The 18,164-nt window shown below is 44.9% G+C and overlaps 1 long non-coding RNA gene across 1 annotated transcript in view; it reads left to right on the forward strand.

The window, feature by feature from the left end:
• Nucleotides 1-16,870, forward strand: part of LOC134948903 (uncharacterized) — a 72,416-nt gene extending 55,546 nt beyond the window's left edge. Inside the window, exons 2-5 of the long non-coding RNA XR_010183060.1 lie at nucleotides 11,890-11,958; nucleotides 12,034-12,246; nucleotides 13,214-15,966; nucleotides 16,442-16,870. This is a non-coding gene — a long non-coding RNA (uncharacterized LOC134948903). The remainder of the gene's footprint in view (nucleotides 1-11,889; nucleotides 11,959-12,033; nucleotides 12,247-13,213; nucleotides 15,967-16,441) is intronic.
• The last annotated feature ends 1,294 nt before the right edge of the window (nucleotides 16,871-18,164 follow it).

An 18,164-nucleotide genomic window follows, 5' to 3' on the forward strand; every position in this document is an offset into this window, starting at 1 on the left:
GATGGTGGATTCCAGTGGGGACGAATTGATAATCTGTGAGGAGCGGGATGTACACGGTGATATATCGGAGGATGATGATGAGGTGGACATCTTGCCTCTGTAGAGCCAGTTTGTGCAAGGAGAGATTAATTGCTTCTTTTTCGGTGGGGGTCCAAACCAACCCGTCATTTCAGTCACAGTCGTGTGGCAGACCCTGTCACTGAAATGATGGGTTGGTTAAAGTGTGCATGTCCTGTTTATACAACATAAGGGTGGGTGGGAGGGCCCAAGGACAATTCCATCTTGCACCTCTTTTTTCTTTCATTTTTATTTGCGTCATGTGCTGTTTGGGGAGTGTTTTTTGGAAGGGCCATCCTGCGTGACACTGCAGTGCTACTCCTAGATGGGCCAGGTGTTTGTGTCGGCCACTAGGGTCGCTTATCTTACTCACACAGCTACCTCATTGCGCCTCTTTTTTTCTTTGCGTCATGTGCTGTTTGGGGAGTGTTTTTTGGAAGGGCCATCCTGCGTGACACTGCAGTGCCACTCCTAGATGGGCCAGGTGTTTGTGTCGGCCACTAGGGTCGCTTAGCTTACTCACACAGCTACCTCATTGCGCCTCTTTTTTTCTTCTTTGCGTCATGTGCTGTTTGGGGAGTGTTTTTTGGAAGGGCCATCCTGCGTGACACTGCAGTGCCACTCCTAGATGGGCCAGGTGTTTGTGTCGGCCACTAGGGTCGCTTATCTTACTCACACAGCTACCTCATTGCGCCTCTTTTTTTCTTTGCGTCATGTGCTGTTTGGGGAGTGTTTTTTGGAAGGGCCATCCTGCGTGACACTGCAGTGCCACTCCTAGATGGGCCAGGTGTTTGTGTCGGCCACTAGGGTCGCTTATCTTACTCACACAGCTACCTCATTGCGCCTCTTTTTTTCTTCTTTGCGTCATGTGCTGTTTGGGGAGTGTTTTTTGGAAGGGCCATCCTGCGTGACACTGCAGTGACACTCCTAGATGGGCCAGGTGTTTGTGTCGGCCACTAGGGTCGCTTATCTTACTCACACAGCTACCTCATTGCGCCTCTTTTTTTCTTTGCGTCATGTGCTGTTTGGGGAGTGTTTTTTGGAAGGGCCATCCTGCGTGACACTGCAGTGCCACTTCTAGATGGGCCAGGTGTTTGTGTCGGCCACTAGGGTCGCTTAGCTTACTCACACAGCTACCTCATTGCGCCTCTTTTTTTCTTCTTTGCGTCATGTGCTGTTTGGGGAGTGTTTTTTGGAAAGGCCATCCTGCGTGACACTGCAGTGCCACTCCTAGATGGGCCAGGTGTTTGTGTCGGCCACTAGGGTCGCTTATCTTACTCACACAGCTACCTCATTGCGCCTCTTTTTTTCTTTGCGTCATGTGCTGTTTGGTGAGTGTTTTTTGGAAGGGCCATCCTGCGTGACACTGCAGTGCCACTCCTAGATGGGCCAGGTGTTTGTGTCGGCCACTAGGGTCGCTTAGCTTACTCACACAGCTACCTCATTGCGCCTCTTTTTTTCTTCTTTGCATCATGTGCTGTTTGGGGAGTGTTTTTTGGAAGGGCCATCCTGCGTGACACTGCAGTGCCACTCCTAGATGGGCCAGGTGTTTGTGTCGGCCACTAGGGTCGCTTAGCTTAGTCATCCAGCGACCTCGGTGCAAATTTTAGGACTAAAAATAATATTGTGAGGTGTGAGGTATTCAGAATAGACTGAAAATGAGTGGAAATTATGGTTTTTGAGGTTAATAATACTTTGGGATCAAAATGACCCCCAAATTCTATGATTTAAGCTGTTTTTTAGTGTTTTTTGAAAAAAACACCCGAATCCAAAACACACCCGAATCCGACAAAAAAAAATTCGGTGAGGTTTTGCCAAAACACGGTCGAACCCAAAACACGGCCGCGGAACCGAACCCAAAACCAAAACCCAAAAAATTTCAAGTGCACATCTCTAGTTTATATTGCTGCACCTGTGTATAGTGGCCAGATGTACCCTTTGGCTCATATATTGCATGTAAATCTGGCTCTGGTGCTAGCCAGTGCCTCCTGAGCTATTTAGCTCACCACACGTCCCTGGTACAGACCCTCCAACATGACCCGCCCCACTAAGTACAAAATGCTCTGTTCCTGGACTTCCCTCTTAATTTATGATTTCCATCACCTGTGTTGAACTAGTTAAATTATAAGAAAGCTGAAAGGTGATGGCAATAATAAATGAAGAGGGAAGTCAAGAAACAGAGCATTTTGTACCTAATGGGGTGGGTCATGTTGGAGGGTATGTATGTATAAATAAATAAATAAATAAATAAATAGGACTTACTTAGAATTATGCCTGTGTCACTGTGCAGTCCATGCTGGTTTCCCTGCTTAAAAACATAGAGGGTGGTGGGGGAAGCGGTGCCAATCTAGATTTGAGGCATTCTCAAACCTCAGGGGGTATATTTACTAAAATTCGTATTTATGTCGATTTGGTGGGAGATGAATCACGATTGGCATCAAATGTGTGAATTTGCAACTTTTTGTTTTTTTTACGCCTCATTTACTATGCTGTCATATTTTGATTATTTTCATTTTTTGATGTCGATGGCATTCGTGTTTTTCAAAGGTAGAATGCGGCCGATTTTGTGTTTTGGCGGCCGTGTTGTGTGGTTTTTTTACGAAAGCGCCATTTGAATGTTACGGCAGTGTTTTTTTCGTTCCCGGCCGCGATTTTTTTATAACTTTCGTTTTTGTCACTGATTGGTTTGTTTCCTGATGGAGTGTCTGTGCTCATTGCTATAAAACCGCCCCAAACCAACCGAACCTCGTGGGTTTAGCTAGTGGAGAGGTGAGAGGAAGTGGTGTTTGGTGTTGGAGAGTTGTTTGGAGTTTTTGGAGGATTTGAGGTGGTTTTTTGCGATTGCTGAGTGCTGTACTTTGTGTGTAAGTAGTCTTGTCATACTTGTTGTGTAGTTATTTAAAAGTCTGTTTAGTTTTTTGTCTTTGTATTTTTTTTCCAGTCTATTTTCATTGTTTGTGAGTGTGTGTGTGTGTTTGGTGTGTGTTGAGTAGTGGTAGTGGAGGAGTGTGTTTTGTGTTTTATTTTTAGTGCAAAATATGTTTATTGAAAAACAGTAGCAATGATAAACGGTTAACATGTAGACAATTGCAATAAAGAGTAGTATCGTAATACAACTGCGGGCCTGTCTAGCTCCTATAGCAAATAACAGGAAGCATGTAAACAACGTTTTATATTAGCTCAAACACGTGTAAAAAAAATAATTTGATAGTCAAGCATGCCTTGTTAACCCTTTTAGCACAAACCAGAAACAGAATAAAGAAGAAGAGGAAAGAAAAGATACGGAAAGAGGTAGAGGAGGAAAGAAAAGGGGAAAGGATAAGAACAAGAATCAGAATCACCTGGTCCAAATCGAGAATCTCTTGCCTACCACACAACGGGAAGCAGTACGGTGAGGTGGAGAAATGTCTAAGAGGACGTGGAAGGACTGGAGGCGAGGATGGACCTAAAGGTTGGGGAATCTTTAAAAAGTAGCCATCTAACCCACGTGTCCCTGAAGGATGAATAATCCCCATCAGCAGATGTCATTATATCATCCAAATCCATATAAAGATCTACTCTATTCAACCAATCCCTAACTGTTGGAGGGGAGGAGGATCGCCAGCGGACAGGAATCACCGCTTTGGCGGCATTGTTGAGATGGCATAATAAGGAATGTTTATAGCTCGAGATGGGTTTAGACGAGTAATGAAACAGCCAAAACAGGGGATCCGTTGGTACCTCTTCTCCCATAATTTCAGCAGAAAAGGATAGTATCTCCTTCCAGTAGGGTTGGAGTAAGGGGCACGACCACCATATATGGAGCGGGTTCCCTGGGCCAAAGGAGCAGCGCCAACAGGTGTTAGGGATTCCAAGACCCATCTTAGAGAGAATATCAGGACATCTATACCACCGAGAGATCAGTTTGTACTGAGTCTCCACTACTAGTGTACTAGAGAAGCACGCATGAGCAAGTTTAAATATTTTCTCCCAAACATCTTCGCCGAGCTCCCGGCCGAGATTTCTATCCCACGTCTCAGTGAAGGGTGGGAGAGTTGAGCTGGAGTCTGCCAACAAAAGGTTGTATATCATGGAGATAGAATGGGGTGGAGGTGACGGGCTAGCGCAAAGACGTTCGAACGGCGTGAGGGTTGGGGGTACCTTCCCAGGATAGCCCTGAGACACCAAAAAGTGGCGAACTTGCAGATAACGCAAAAAATCTCTCGGTGGTAAATGCCATTTCTCTCGTAGATCCGAAAAGGACACGATCCCACCCCCATCCACCAGCTGCCCGACCCTCCAGAGTCCCAAATCATACCAAGGCTGGAAGGCCCGCGTGGCCATACCAGGGGGAAATCGCTCATTAAATAAAAAGGACAAGTAGGGGGAAGCCGGTGAGGAAACAGAGGGGGATTTTCTAATCGCCTTCGAACACGCCAAAGTGGGGCTTACAGTGGGATGGGAAATGGCAGGAAGGTTATGCAACCACGGAGCAATGGCAATAGGCGACGGGAGCACCTGGCTCTCCATCTGCACCCATTGTTTTGTTGGTTCAGCTCTGGACCACCAAAGGATCCTTTGGAGGTGGCAGGCTCGGTAGTAACCTTGAATGTCAGGCAGGCGAAGGCCACCCCTATCTCTCTGCTTGACCATCATGGAAAATTTCAAGCGGGGCCTCTTACCACCCCAGATGAATTCTCTAAATAACAGTTGGACATCTCGGAACCATGTTGACGGGATTTTGATCGGTAGAGTCTGCAATAGATACAAGATTTTAGGGAGAGAATTCATCTTGAGAATGCCCAGTCTGCCTAGCCAAGAGAAAGACTTGGAATTCCAGGAATGGAGGTCTGCACGTAATTTAGTTAGGAGGGGGGTAAAGTTAGAATCGAAAAGACGTGAAAGATCCCTGGTAATGGTAGTCCCTAAGTATTTCAATTGAGAGCTATGCCAGGTGAAGGGAAGTGCCGCTTTAAGTCCTGAGACCATGGCAGGCGGGGCTGTAAGGTTCAGGGCCACTGATTTTGAGTAATTTACTTTAAAATTGGATAGCTCACCAAAGACCTTAAACTCGTCCATTAAATTAGGCAAGGAGACCGCAGGGTTTGTGATTGTAGCCAGTAAGTCGTCAGCAAAGAGGGCAAGCTTATATTCATTGTCCTGAAGTCTGATCCCAGAAATATTTGGATTAAGCCTAATCGCCCTAGCTAGGGCCTCCATGCAGAGGACAAAGATCATGGGGGACAGGGGGCAGCCCTGCCTAGTCCCATTATTTATATCGAACGATCCGGACAAGGAACCGTTAATCACAATCCTGGCCGAGGGAGAGGCATAAAGGGCTAGGACGCAATGCAAGCAGGTCGGACCCAGTCCCATGTGTCTCAGCACCCCGGCCATAAAACCCCAGTCAATTCTGTCGAACGCTTTTTCAGCGTCAGTGGATAGTAGGATCGCCGGGGAGTCCTTTGAGGAGACGTGGTGTATAAGAGCTATGATCTTAGAAGTATTGTCCTTCGCCTCTCGACCTGGGACAAAGCCCACTTGGTCATTGTGTATAAGGGAGGGTAGAAGGGACTTGAGCCTATTAGCCAGGAGTTTGGCGAAGAGCTTGATGTCCACATTGAGGAGGGATATAGGCCGGTAGCTGGGACACAGGGAGGGGTCCTTACCCTCCTTAGGGATGACCGCGATGTGGGCCTCAAGAGATTGCCTAGAAAAAGGGTTAGTTTCTGAGACCGTGTTGCACGCCTCCAAAAGGAGAGGGGTTAGTTTATCCTTAAAGGTTTTATAGTAATTGATGGTGAAACCATCAGGGCCAGGACTCTTCCCAGAAGGAGTGGATTTAATGGCATCACCGAGTTCTTGGAAAGTAAAGGGCTTTTCTAACTCCAGCCCCGGCTTCCCCCGGGAGTTTAGGGAAACCAATCTTTGTAAGATAAGCGTCCACGTCGCGCAACCTATCGCTAGCCGAATCGGGAGAGGGGAGAATGTACAGGGAGGTGTAATACGAACAGAATGTCTTGGCAATTTTATCCGTATCGTGGAAAAGACGGCCATGCGTGTCCTTTATGGAGGGGATAAACGAGAGCGCCCTTTGGGTACGTAAAGCCCTGGCAAGCATTTTGCCCGGTTTGTTGCCCCAGCGGTAATACCGGTTGCGACACTTCCGAAAGGAAAGTTTCACTTTATCTAAAAGTAATTTGTTCAGGGACGAACGGGCTGTGACCAGATCTACATAGGTGTCAGGGGAGAGAGAGGCCTTATGGGCGGTTTCTAGGGATTCAATTTGCTGCAAAAGTCCCTCAATTTGGCCTAATCGTTGTTTCTTTAAATAGGAGCCTAATTGAATGCATTTTCCCCGGATTACACATTTATGAGCCTCCCAAATGGTCAAGTCAGAGACATCAGGGGAGACATTGCAATCAATATACATATCAATGGCATCCTCAAGTTGGGCTTTACAGTACGGGTCATGCAGTAGGGACTCGTTAAAGCGCCACGAGCGACGCTGGGCAGGAGGGGGTCCGATGGAAATGTCCAGTCTAACCGGAGCATGATCGGGCCATGTCATCTGGCCTATGGAAGCATCACAAACCAGGGGCAGGTGTCTGTGATCAATTAGAAGATAATCTAGCCTAGAGTATGAATGATGAGGAACCGAGTAATATGTATAATCCCGGTCTGACAGGTGAAATATGCGCCAGACGTCGGACAGCTGGTAAACGTGGAGGAGGCGCCTCACCCCCCTGGACAAACGATGATGTACCAACGGGGACTTGGAGGAGGTGTCCAGGGTGTGGTCGAGGGCCCAGTTGAAGTCCCCCCCACTATCAGGATCCCCTGTTTCAGCGTGTCAACCCTGTCCATAATATTCTCGAGGAAGGCAGGTTGACCTTGATTGGGAGCATAGATGTTAACAATTGTAAAAGTCGTTCTAAAAATAGAGCATGTAAGTAAAAGGCATCTCCCCTCCTCCAACCTGTGGACCACAACATTGGTAATAGGTAAATGTTTAGCAAAAAGGATGGCCACACCTTTAGATTTAGATTGGGAATAGTTACAATAATACGAGGTGGGGAAGAACCTATTCCTAATATGGGGTGCAGAGGGGGAGTGTCGGAAATGGATCTCCTGCACAAGGACAATATCAGCCCTCTCCGCATGGAATGAACGAAGAGCTCCGGCCCTCTTCTCAGGGACATTCAAACCCCTGGCGTTTATGGAGATTATCCTAAGTGTGGAAGCCATATGTCGAGGTAGTGAAAGACCTCAAAGAATGTACACTGCGGACCAGGTGAAGAGAGGAAAAAAGGAAGGAGGGGACTAAGAAGAAAAAAGAAGATATAAGAGCATCAAAGAACAAAAGAGAAAGAAAGCAATATAACAGAGTAAATCGAACAGTAAAATACCTAATCCGGACAGGAAAGGGACCACAAGGGTGCCTCCATCTCGGGAAAACCATAGCGGTAGGGGGTACACTACGGGGCCGCGGCCCCACCATCCTAAAGAACAATCATTTTGAGTGAAACCTAATTAACAAAGATAACCGGTGTTGGCTGTGTAATCCAGGAACAGCAACAATAGCAATGGCAATAATAGTAATAAAAATAAAGAAATAAATAAATAAAAGGGGGGGAAGGGAGGGGGTGGTTAAAGGGTCATATATGTGGACCATAACTACATTAAGTAACGCGTAAGAGTTAGGTTCTAGGTCTAAATATAGATTAGTAATTGACAGCCATGACATGGTACAATGGAGAAAAACAGAGTACAGTTATTGTCAAACATCTTGGGGAGCTGAGGGAGAGAAGGGAGAACCCCCCCCCCCCCCACAAATCTGAAGGCATGAAGCAAATACAACAGAGAAACCGAGCAAGTAAGTCTCATAAGGGGGTCAATCTGTAAACCTGATATGGGAGGCTGTCGAAATCAGATCTTGAGTAAGGACAAGCAAAGCACGTCAGCCGCCCTCCCGTCAGGTGGCATCCACCGATTGGAGAGGGTCTTCGCCTTTAGATTTCCATTTTGGATTCTGGACCTTGTGCCACCTCTCTCGTCTGGATGGATTGGCAGAGCCCAGGGTGGGGAGAGTAAAAGCTTGCCAATCAGGGAAGGAAATATCTTCTAGTCCCAAAGCAGAGCAAAATCCTGGCAAATCCACCAGGGATTGGAGAGAGAGGATCTTACCAGCATGGGACACTTGTAAGGAAAACGGAAAACCCCATCTGTACTTCAAATCACGTTTGCGCAGCACTTCTGTCAAAGGCTTCAACAGCCTCCGCTGTTGGAGCGTACGCCAGGAGAGGTCTTGAAAAATTTGGATTCGAGTACCATTAAAATTGACTCCCTCTAGATCTCATACCTTGCGAAGAATCTCCTCTTTCTGTGAGAAATAGTGGAGTCTGCAAATGACGTCCCTCGGGCGATCAGAAGCTGGTCCTTTTGGTCTGAGGGCTCTATGAGCCCGGTCGAATTCAATCGAGTCAGCGGGGTCCAGGCCCAGGATCTCGCTGAATATTTTGGTTAAAGCGTCGACAAGGCCGGATGGAGGAACCGCTTCAGGGAGGCCCCGTACTCTGTTATTTTGACGGCCTCTATTGTCCAGGTCGTCTCATTAATTCTGCATCAGCTCCATGTCCGACCCCTGTTGAGTGACCGCGTCACGAAGACGAAGTAGTTGATCCTCCACTGTGTCCCTATCCTCCTCCAGAGTGACAATTCGGGAACCCAAATGTTTAATATCAGATTGAACCGACGAGATCTGGGTTTGAATAGAGTCCTGAAGTCGGCATTCAAGAGCTTGCATGTCCTGTTTAGAAGGAAGGGAGCGGACGTGAGTAAGAATTTCCCCAATTTCACCCCGCAGTTGGGTCATTTGAGCTCGCAGATCTCCAGTCGGGGGAGAGGAAGCCATCGTGGGCGGGTCGATACCTGTAACAGGCGTAGTAGGAGAGGGATCAGCAACAGGCGTTATAGATAAGTAGGATCGGAGATTCGATTGAGACGAAGTACTACGTGTAGATCGGGCGGATTTTCCCTGTTGATTTTTCTTGCCTCTGGCCATCAGAAGAGGGTGAATGAAAGGACCATTTCAAAAGGACAACACCATAGTCTAGAAGGATGGTTGGGGACACATTCCCCTGCTAGTTAGGCAGCATAGCCAGTGGAGAGCAGTCGCACTCACATCCCGTCAGCGACCATAGGGCCGACGGCCGAGAGTATGTAAATGAGGAACAGTCCAGCAATAAAGTGCCCAGCTATCGTAAAAGGGAGGTCGGGATAGAGCAAAAGTTACAGCACAGTATCCTGTAAAAGCACCCAGATGCTGAGGTGTGTGTGAACAGCGCGGAGCCCGCAGCACGGAAATATAGAGCAACAACAGCTAGCACAGAGCAGGAGGAGTTACTCACAGCACAGGTGTAGATCCCAGGGAGCTCCCATGATCAGCAGCTCGGAGGAAAAGCTGACCTCCACCAACTCTCCAGGGGCAGGAATCAGCCACAGAGAGATGATCAGCCAGGTAGCAGGGGTGAGGTCAGCGTTCACGTTGGGGGGCCGTCCTGGAGGGTTCTGAGGATCCACCGACCCAGCGATGTGGCTGACAGGAGGGGTGCTTCAGGGCACAGAGGGGGCAGAAAGGGGATTCCAGATGGGAGGGGCAGCTCCGGCCACCGACGGACTCCCGACACCGGAAAGGTTAATTTCCGACCCTAGCCAAGGTATTACAGCAGCACTGGGTGTTCAGTGAATATGCTGGGGCGAGATAATACAAGCCAGGCAGCAGTATGAAGCTCAGCCTCCTGTGCATTGAATATGTGTTGCTGAATGCAGAGTAAAATTGCCGCCGCCGCTATGAGGGCAGGCAGGGAGTCACAGAAGTGTATCTGGGGGTCGCAGGCCCACCGGTGGAGCCCCTGTTAAAGTGTGGTACCTGGAAGTCCAGGGCAGGTCTCCACCGTGTGGGGGGGTGCATGGGACGAGGGCCCCATTCTCCACAGCTCTGTTTTCCAGTGTGGGCGTGCAGCCCCTAGTCAAGATGGCGCTGTCCGTCTCCTTTGCAGGATCTGAGAGTCTAAGCAGTGAGGGAAGATGGCCGCCAAGCAGGGACTCCAGGCAGGGAGAACTCCAGATTTGTGTCTGCCAGCCGGCTGAGAAGGCTCTCTCCCTATGTCCAGGTGCCACTGGAGGTAGGCTGCAGGGTCTGTGTGGGCATAGGGGAGAGGTGAGGTGCTGGCAAGCCGATTGCTCTGCACCCGCGGCCCCATTCAACCGTGAATCCCGCCGTGGAGCTCGATTCCCGGGCAGGAGGCAAAATCGAGGCCCCAGCTTCCCCAGCAGGAAAGGCCACAACCCGCGGAGACCCGTAGCTCGGTCTCCCGGCTCCGCGGATCGTCTCCTCCGGGTCCACAGGGTGTAGGGAGGAAAGGGGAGCAAAGGTAGGTAGGTAGTGGGCAGGGAGAAACAGTGGGAAAAAACTTTAATTCTCTTGGGAACCGGAGCTCAATATAAAAAAAACCTTGTGTTTTATTTTTATCAGTGTTATTTGTTGTTTGTCCGGAATATGTCCCAGACAGAGGTGAGTAAGAGGGAGGAGGTGAGTGAGGTGGAGGAGGTGAGTGAGGTGGGGGAGGTGAGTGAGGTGGAGGAGGTGAGTGAGGTGGAGGAGGTGAGTGAGGTGGAGGAGGTTAATGAGGGGGAGGAGGAGGGGGAGGTTGGTGCTGCGGCCTCGAGTGAGAGTGACAGTGATGGTGCTGTGGCTCCGCAGCCACGCACCACTACAAAGACTGGGCGCAATGTGAAGTTCAGCTATGCAGAGAATGTAGCATTGGTGCTGGAGCTGATGAGACATCATCGTCAGCTGTTTGGGCCTGATGCTGCCAAGGTTCCTTCACTCTGTGGGGGAAGGTAGTAGCGGCAGTTAATAGTGAGGGTGTGGTGAGGAGGACCGAGGACACGTGTCGTAAGCGATTCTACGACATCAAGCGCCGTGTCAAGGCTAAGATGGCGAAGGAGGCTAAGACAGCCATACAAACAGGGGGTGGCCATCCCTTCAGAGCGTCATATCGGGATTGGGAGGAGCCTGTGCGTTCCCTTATTCCGCCAGAAGTGGTTAGTGCGACTAATGTCCGGGATTCGAATCGTCCAAGGCAGGATGGTGAGTTTGTTGTACAATCATTTTTTTTAACATATGTGCTTTGTCCTTAGTTGTCTGAAATGTATTCTAGCTAATTGTGATTGTAAGTTGGTTCATTGTTCTAATGTGTTGGTGATGTAGTTTTATACATAAATAGTTATGTTTTTTCCCTTTGTATTGTGAAGTTAGCAGTTGTCCTGGCCCTTTTGCTGCTTTTTTTTTTTTTGGGGGGGGGGGGGGGGGGTGACTTTAAATGAAGTGTGACTCATGTGTTTTCCTGAATATTAAGTCAATTTAGTTGAATGTAGTTATGGTTATTGTATGTTGTTCTGGGTAGGCCTTTGTGTGCATGATGTGATTTTTACCGCAGATTATATATATTTTTTTTATCATTTTTTATAATATATTTGGTTGTTGTGAGTTATTTTTGTCACAAATCAATTTTTAATTACAGACTAATATTCTTGTTGTGTTAAACATCCACGGTTGGTTTTGTAGTTGTATAATATTGTAAATTCTGCACCTTAGGGTATGGATTGGTTGGTGTAATTGATTCATAATTAAAGTATACACACCCAATGAAGTCAGGCAGAAAAGCATAACCAAAGTTTTGTTTACTTCTCATAATGATCTTCATATGTCCACATCACAATAAGGTTTTTGATTAAATATATAATCACAATATAATGCTCATAAGGACAATCTTCATATTTCGACAGTACGAAAGAGAGCCAGCACAGCCAGGACACAAACCACACTGCCAAGAGATGCGGATGCTGGCGATGCAGGTAAGAATTTTGTGTATTCACATAACTTGCAAATACATAGAAAGACAGAATTATAATGTTAATATTATCCCATAGGAACTTCATCATCGCACCACCCTCCACTAAGACGACCTTCACAGGGGTCTGCCAGTCTCCAGAAGATGGTTAGCAAGAGACGGCGTCTTTAGGCAGTATCTACACCCGCACCCTCACCACCACAATGGCGCATCTCCACTGTGTTGGCTCAGCCACCAGAAGCCATTTTGGCCAGTCCACAAAGCGAGGAACCACAATCCCCTCAGCTGTCTGGTGAGTAAACATAAGAATACAAAATTTAAAAAAAAACACAGTGTTTTTGCACACCAAAAAAACATAACCAAAAACACACACTCATCCTTGTATTAATCCCCACCAGCAAACACATGGGGGTAACGTTATTAAGATGGGAGTTCTTTTTAAGATGTGATGTTGACCATAGCAAGCAATCTTATTCTACGTCACATTAATACAGCACCTTCTCGAATATAATCCCTGCAATGTGATTGGTTGATATGGACAACATCCCATCTTAAATCTATCTTCCATTTTAGTAATTTGACCCCATGGTAAGCATTATTTCGTTGTTCAAATCTCAACTTAACAATATCCGCTAAATAGGTGTGCCCACTCCTGCCAACCATGGGGAAAAATTACTACGGTGGTAGAATTTTAGAACTGGTGATGTTGCCCACAGCAACCAATCTGATTATATCTATTATTTGCTAGAAGCAGCTACATAAATGGTAAGTAGAATCAGATTGGTTGCCACGGCCAACATCACCAGTTCTACAAATCTACCACCTTAGTAAATTTACCCCCATATTTTTTTTTTTAAATATTTCCACTATATTTTAAAAAGTTTTCTGGGCAACACTGACCGCCTTTAACAATGTATGAGTGTATTGTTCAACACATTTAATGTATTGTGTTTGTTTGCCTAAAGGAAGCTACAAGCAGAATATGTAAATGGTGGAATTTTTATTTGTTATAGTTCTACGTGTTAGCACATTAAGTATGTCTCATAGTCCAACATTTACCTAAATAATTGATGAAATGAGTAGGGTACCTAAGAAGCCACATGTTTCTAAAATAATGTACAATAATATTTTAAGTTTAGCCCACACTCTATTTATAATTTACAACATGCATATTAAGAAGTAATGCATGTTGACGTAAAGCTGAAACCAACCAGAAGCACAACAGTAACTAAATTGTGGCTGTCTTCAACCCCATACAGATCCAGACATCATGCCCCAGGATACCCAGCAGGAAACTGACTTGCAGCAAACGTTCACACTCCACCTGCAAGCGATTGATAATAACCAGCCAACCACGCCGGCTGACATATCTCCACCACCCCAAACAACCCCCACCCCCAATTGAGCCCAACACCACCCCAGCCACAAATGGGACCAGAGTTTTGGTCCAGTTGGGCCATGCAACAGGCACAAAACTATGCCTGTCTCAACACACACAGCCAATATCTTGCCAGTCTGCCCCATCATCTACCTAGACTCAGTAGAAACTCAGGCAGACTGATTGTGCAACTGACTGAGGAAGCCGCCGAGTTGATCTAAGGTGGGGAAACGCGTCTCTGTTTGAAGTGGGGCGAGTCTGGTCTCATGGCGAAGATATATAGATGATATTGTTTTTATATGGGGAGGGAGCATGGAAGAATTAGAACATTTTTGCTCATATTTAAATGAAAATGACTCAAATATTTTATTGACCTTTGAAAAAAGCCAATCTTTAGTTAATTTTTTGGATTTGACAATTTATATTGAACAGGGTGTGATAAAAACGAAAAAATTTTATTAAACCAACGGATTCCAGTACTTATATTGATGTAGAAAGCTGTCACCATAGTAGGTGGTTGGACACTATACCAATTAGTCAATTTAAAAGATTGAAAAGGAATTGTACGGATGGGGATGTGTTCTTAACTCAGGCGAAAGAAATGTCCACTAATTTCAAGGGAAGTGGATATAAAGATCAAATTATATTAGATTCCCTGGAAAGAGTGAGTGCCATGAATAGGGAGGATCTGTTAAGAAAGTCTGAAAATAGGAAAAAGGATACAAACAATGATGCTTTTAAATGGTCATTTATTACTAATTACACTTCTCAGCACCATCAAGTGAAAAGAATTTAAAAAAAACATTGGAAATTATTGAAAAAAGATCAAGTGATAGGAAAGGATTTACCAAACAATCCAAATTGCATTTTTAAAAGAGCCCCCAATTTAAAAACTAAATTAGTAAAGAGTCTCTGTCCACCTTCCCCAAAAAAGGGAAACGTATTAACAAAAGGATTTTTTCGCTGTGGCAGTTGTGTTGGGTGCAAAAATATACCCAATACCTTTGGTAATAAATTAACTGATGTTGAGATAAATAAGAAGAAACATAAAATCAGTGAATTTTTAACATGTCATTCTTTTAATGTTGTCTACGCCATTGAATGTTCATGCGGGAAATTTTATATAGGTAGGACAAGTAGGGCTTTTAAGATTAGATTGGGGGAACATATAAGGAACATCCGGAAGGGTTTAGACACTCATGCACTTTCTAAACATTTTAAAGAAACCCATGATTGTGATATAAAATACTTGAAGAATTTTTTTGTCCTTAAGAAAGTCTCTTCTGACGTCAGAGGGGGCGATATTGCAGCCAAATTAGCTAAATGTGAAATGAGTATGATTTACAATCATAACACATTAGCCCCAAATGGCATCAATAAAGACTTTGAGTTAAAATGGTTTTTATAAATAAGGTTTTTATAGGGTTTTTTAATGTTTTATTTTCTTTTATTATAAGTGAGTAATTTTATGTATTTATTTTTCATGTTCTGGATACTGCACTGAACCATCTCCTCAGAGATCGTATATTTAATATAGAGGATGATTCTCCGGATACAACACTCCAATAGATGTTGATGGAGTGAGGGAAATGTATGGCGGGTCCCCAGTAACGATGTGTCCGGAACAACATGTGGAACGCAAAGCTCCGCCGCGGCCGGATGTGACGCGTATGGAGAGACGTCACATCCGGAAATAGCGGTGGAACGCACATGCGGGCCAATGGACGGTGGAACGCAATCGCGGACGTGACACACATCAGTGGACAGTGAATATGGAACTCAGGTGCATTTAAAAGCGGAGAAAATTTGGCGCCCATGGAGGGAGTAAAGAATACCCTAACAGGATAAGCGGATGGGATGCATGTGATTGTTACACATAGAATGTATAAGTTAGTAGATTCATGTCTGGTAATAGGTTTTTCACATAGGATATGATGTCATCAGGAAGAGGGGTATAAATAGGATATCCTGGGGAAGAAAGAGTATATGCCTTGAAAAAGATACTTAAAAGTATTGAAACGCGTTGGATAGTGGTCTTTTGGAATCTGGAATCAATCCACAGGAGGAATTGCGAGGTGCTGGGGACGCCTGGTTGTTTATTCTATCTGCCTTGTTTTTCCTGTCATATGGTGAGAGTCCAGCCATTCTAAATTGGCTTTTTAATTTTCCATTAAAGCAATATTATACTATGTTTGCTTTTATCCTTTTGTGAGATTGCTGGAAATGAAGTGATGGACGGATGAAAAATTTGGAACCCTATCATGATTTTATCCTCTCCCCTACATACGCATATTGTCTATTAGTTAGACACCATCTTACGGTACGGATTCTACCTACATATAGAAGAAAGTATTGATTTCATGCTATCAGTATCACACTATTGTATTTTCTTATTTTTCGTTTGAGGGTCAAAAATTGACGATAGATCATCTAGAAGTACCCCATATGATCTATATCAGCGCCTGAAGACTGTTTGGTGATATCTCTTTCTTGCTTTACTGGCTGTAGCTGTACACCAACTCAACGAGCACTGGGATCGATACTGCACCACTCCGGATAAGGTTCGCACTAAGGGCTTGGAGCGCCAGAGCCGGGAGCCGCTAAATGCTGGATGCTACCCAGAAGGAGGATCTGGTAACAACTACATTCCGACAGCTAAATAACATGGCCATGTTTGAATAGCAATTGCCTTGTTTTAAACTCTACAAAAGAACAGTTTTATTCTGCATGCATACTAACTGCTTTATCTAACAAAACTTCAAATAAGACTCTCTGTGGCATCTTTGCCTATTTGTTGGACAGTGATTTCCAAGACTTTTAAATCATATTGCTTATAAGAAATTGCATTATAATGGCTTACTAACCTATTAATATTTGCATCTAGATTAGAAATCCAATTAGAGGGTCTAATGGAATAGAGATTTGCCACATATATATCTAAATTGTATGGAGATAAAGAATAGGCAGAAATTAATATCTTTTTAGATATATTTTATTGAAGCCGGTAAAATAAGGTTCTGAATTAAAGATTTTATATATAAATGTGAATAAAAAACATATTTTTAAGTAGCTTGTCAGCGCTTTTTAGATTCTTCTTTTTTTTTGGCAGAGTGGCCAATACCATGGAGCAGATGAGAGCCGACAACAGCCAACTGATAGCAAGTTTTCAGTGAATAATGGAAGAACAGCACCGCCATCAACAAGCCCTCATTCAAATTATCCAAAATAATCAATTAATTACAGAAAGCCTGTCCAGAATCATCGCCAACAACACTGCCGCAACCACACAACTCACAGCAAGCCTCAACAACCTGAGCCAAAACATAAATGTGTTGGCATCCCAGCAACAAAGCTCAAGCTCAGGGACAACCACACCTAGCCAGACCCCAGTTACCGCCCCAGTTAGACAATCCAGCAGAACCCGGCCCAATGTGCCATCACAATACTCTGCACCCAGCAAAAAAACACCTAGGAAATGAGCAAGCCTGCATCAAAATATACAATATTTTCAAATATATTTAAAGATTATTGAATTGTGACAAACCAAATTCAAGTGTTTAAGGTAATAAATTACTCAAACGCAATATGTGTAATGTTTAATTTGTTATTGACTGACAGTGTAAGACGAAAATGTTATTGACTAACTGTAAACAACATGACTAATATCAAACAATAACGCATCACAAACAGAATTCATAACTACATATATTTTAGGATTGGGGCTAGCCAATGTTGATTATGAAAAATTAAGACTTACCGGTAAAATAACGCAGAATCAGTTCTTGCCTTACCTGCCTCCCTACATCTGTACTCACACTGTCGCCAGATGTTTCTAACTCCTCTACTCGCTGGCTGTTTTCTTCATCACCAACATCAGCCTCCTCCTCCTCAACATGTGGCAGATGTTGGCACAAACACATGTTATGAAGAAAACAGCAGCAGAACACAATCCTAGTCACCTTTGAGGGACTATACAACAAAAGCTCTGCAGACTTATCCAGACACCGAAACCTAGATTTCAGCACCCCAAAACATCTTTCTATCACATTCTGCGTGGACTTATGTGCATTATTGTAATTGTGTTCAGCAGGGGAATCAGGTTGGGACAATGGAGTAAGAAGCCAAGAGAAACAGCCATATCCCCTATCACCTGAAAGACAGATATAGCCAACATTAGGACATGTGGTTTAGGCAAAAAATAGCTTACATAATGACGATGTTGAGGTTAACACACATACATACAACCAACTTGGAACATACCCAGCAGCCATTCATCAGGCATTTGTCCGGCCTCAAATTTATCAAAGAGGGATGACTGACTGAGGATGAAGGAGTCATGGCAGCCGCCAGGGTAACCCGCAACAACACTCATACTTTTTAGATTTGCATCACAAACCACCTGGACATTAGTGGAGTGGGCCAGATGTCTATTGGTATAAATGCATTGCCTGCCCCTAGGTGGTCTCAGCTCAACGTGTGTGCAATCTATGGCACCCAGCACATTGGGCATGCCAGCAAGCTCATAGAAAGCTACCCTGATTGCATGCCACTGCGACTCCTGGGTAGGGAAGCAGATAGAGGCATCTATGTGTGGATCCAAAGCATCCAAAACCTGAGTGGACATTACAAAATATAAGGTGAGTGTCATGACCTGTAATAAATACAATACTGTGTTATATTACATAACAGAAGCACCACTTAGACATAGAGGCGTATGTATGTTTTAACTCACCTGCTTTAAATATTTAGAAAAGGTGGGCTGTGAGATACCAATTACATCGCCAGTCACAGCCTGAAAGCTGCCAGTAGCCATAACGTGCAACACAGCCAGG

Source organism: Pseudophryne corroboree, chromosome 1 (assembly GCF_028390025.1).
Source record: "Pseudophryne corroboree isolate aPseCor3 chromosome 1, aPseCor3.hap2, whole genome shotgun sequence".
Lineage (NCBI taxonomy): Eukaryota > Metazoa > Chordata > Amphibia > Anura > Myobatrachidae > Pseudophryne > Pseudophryne corroboree.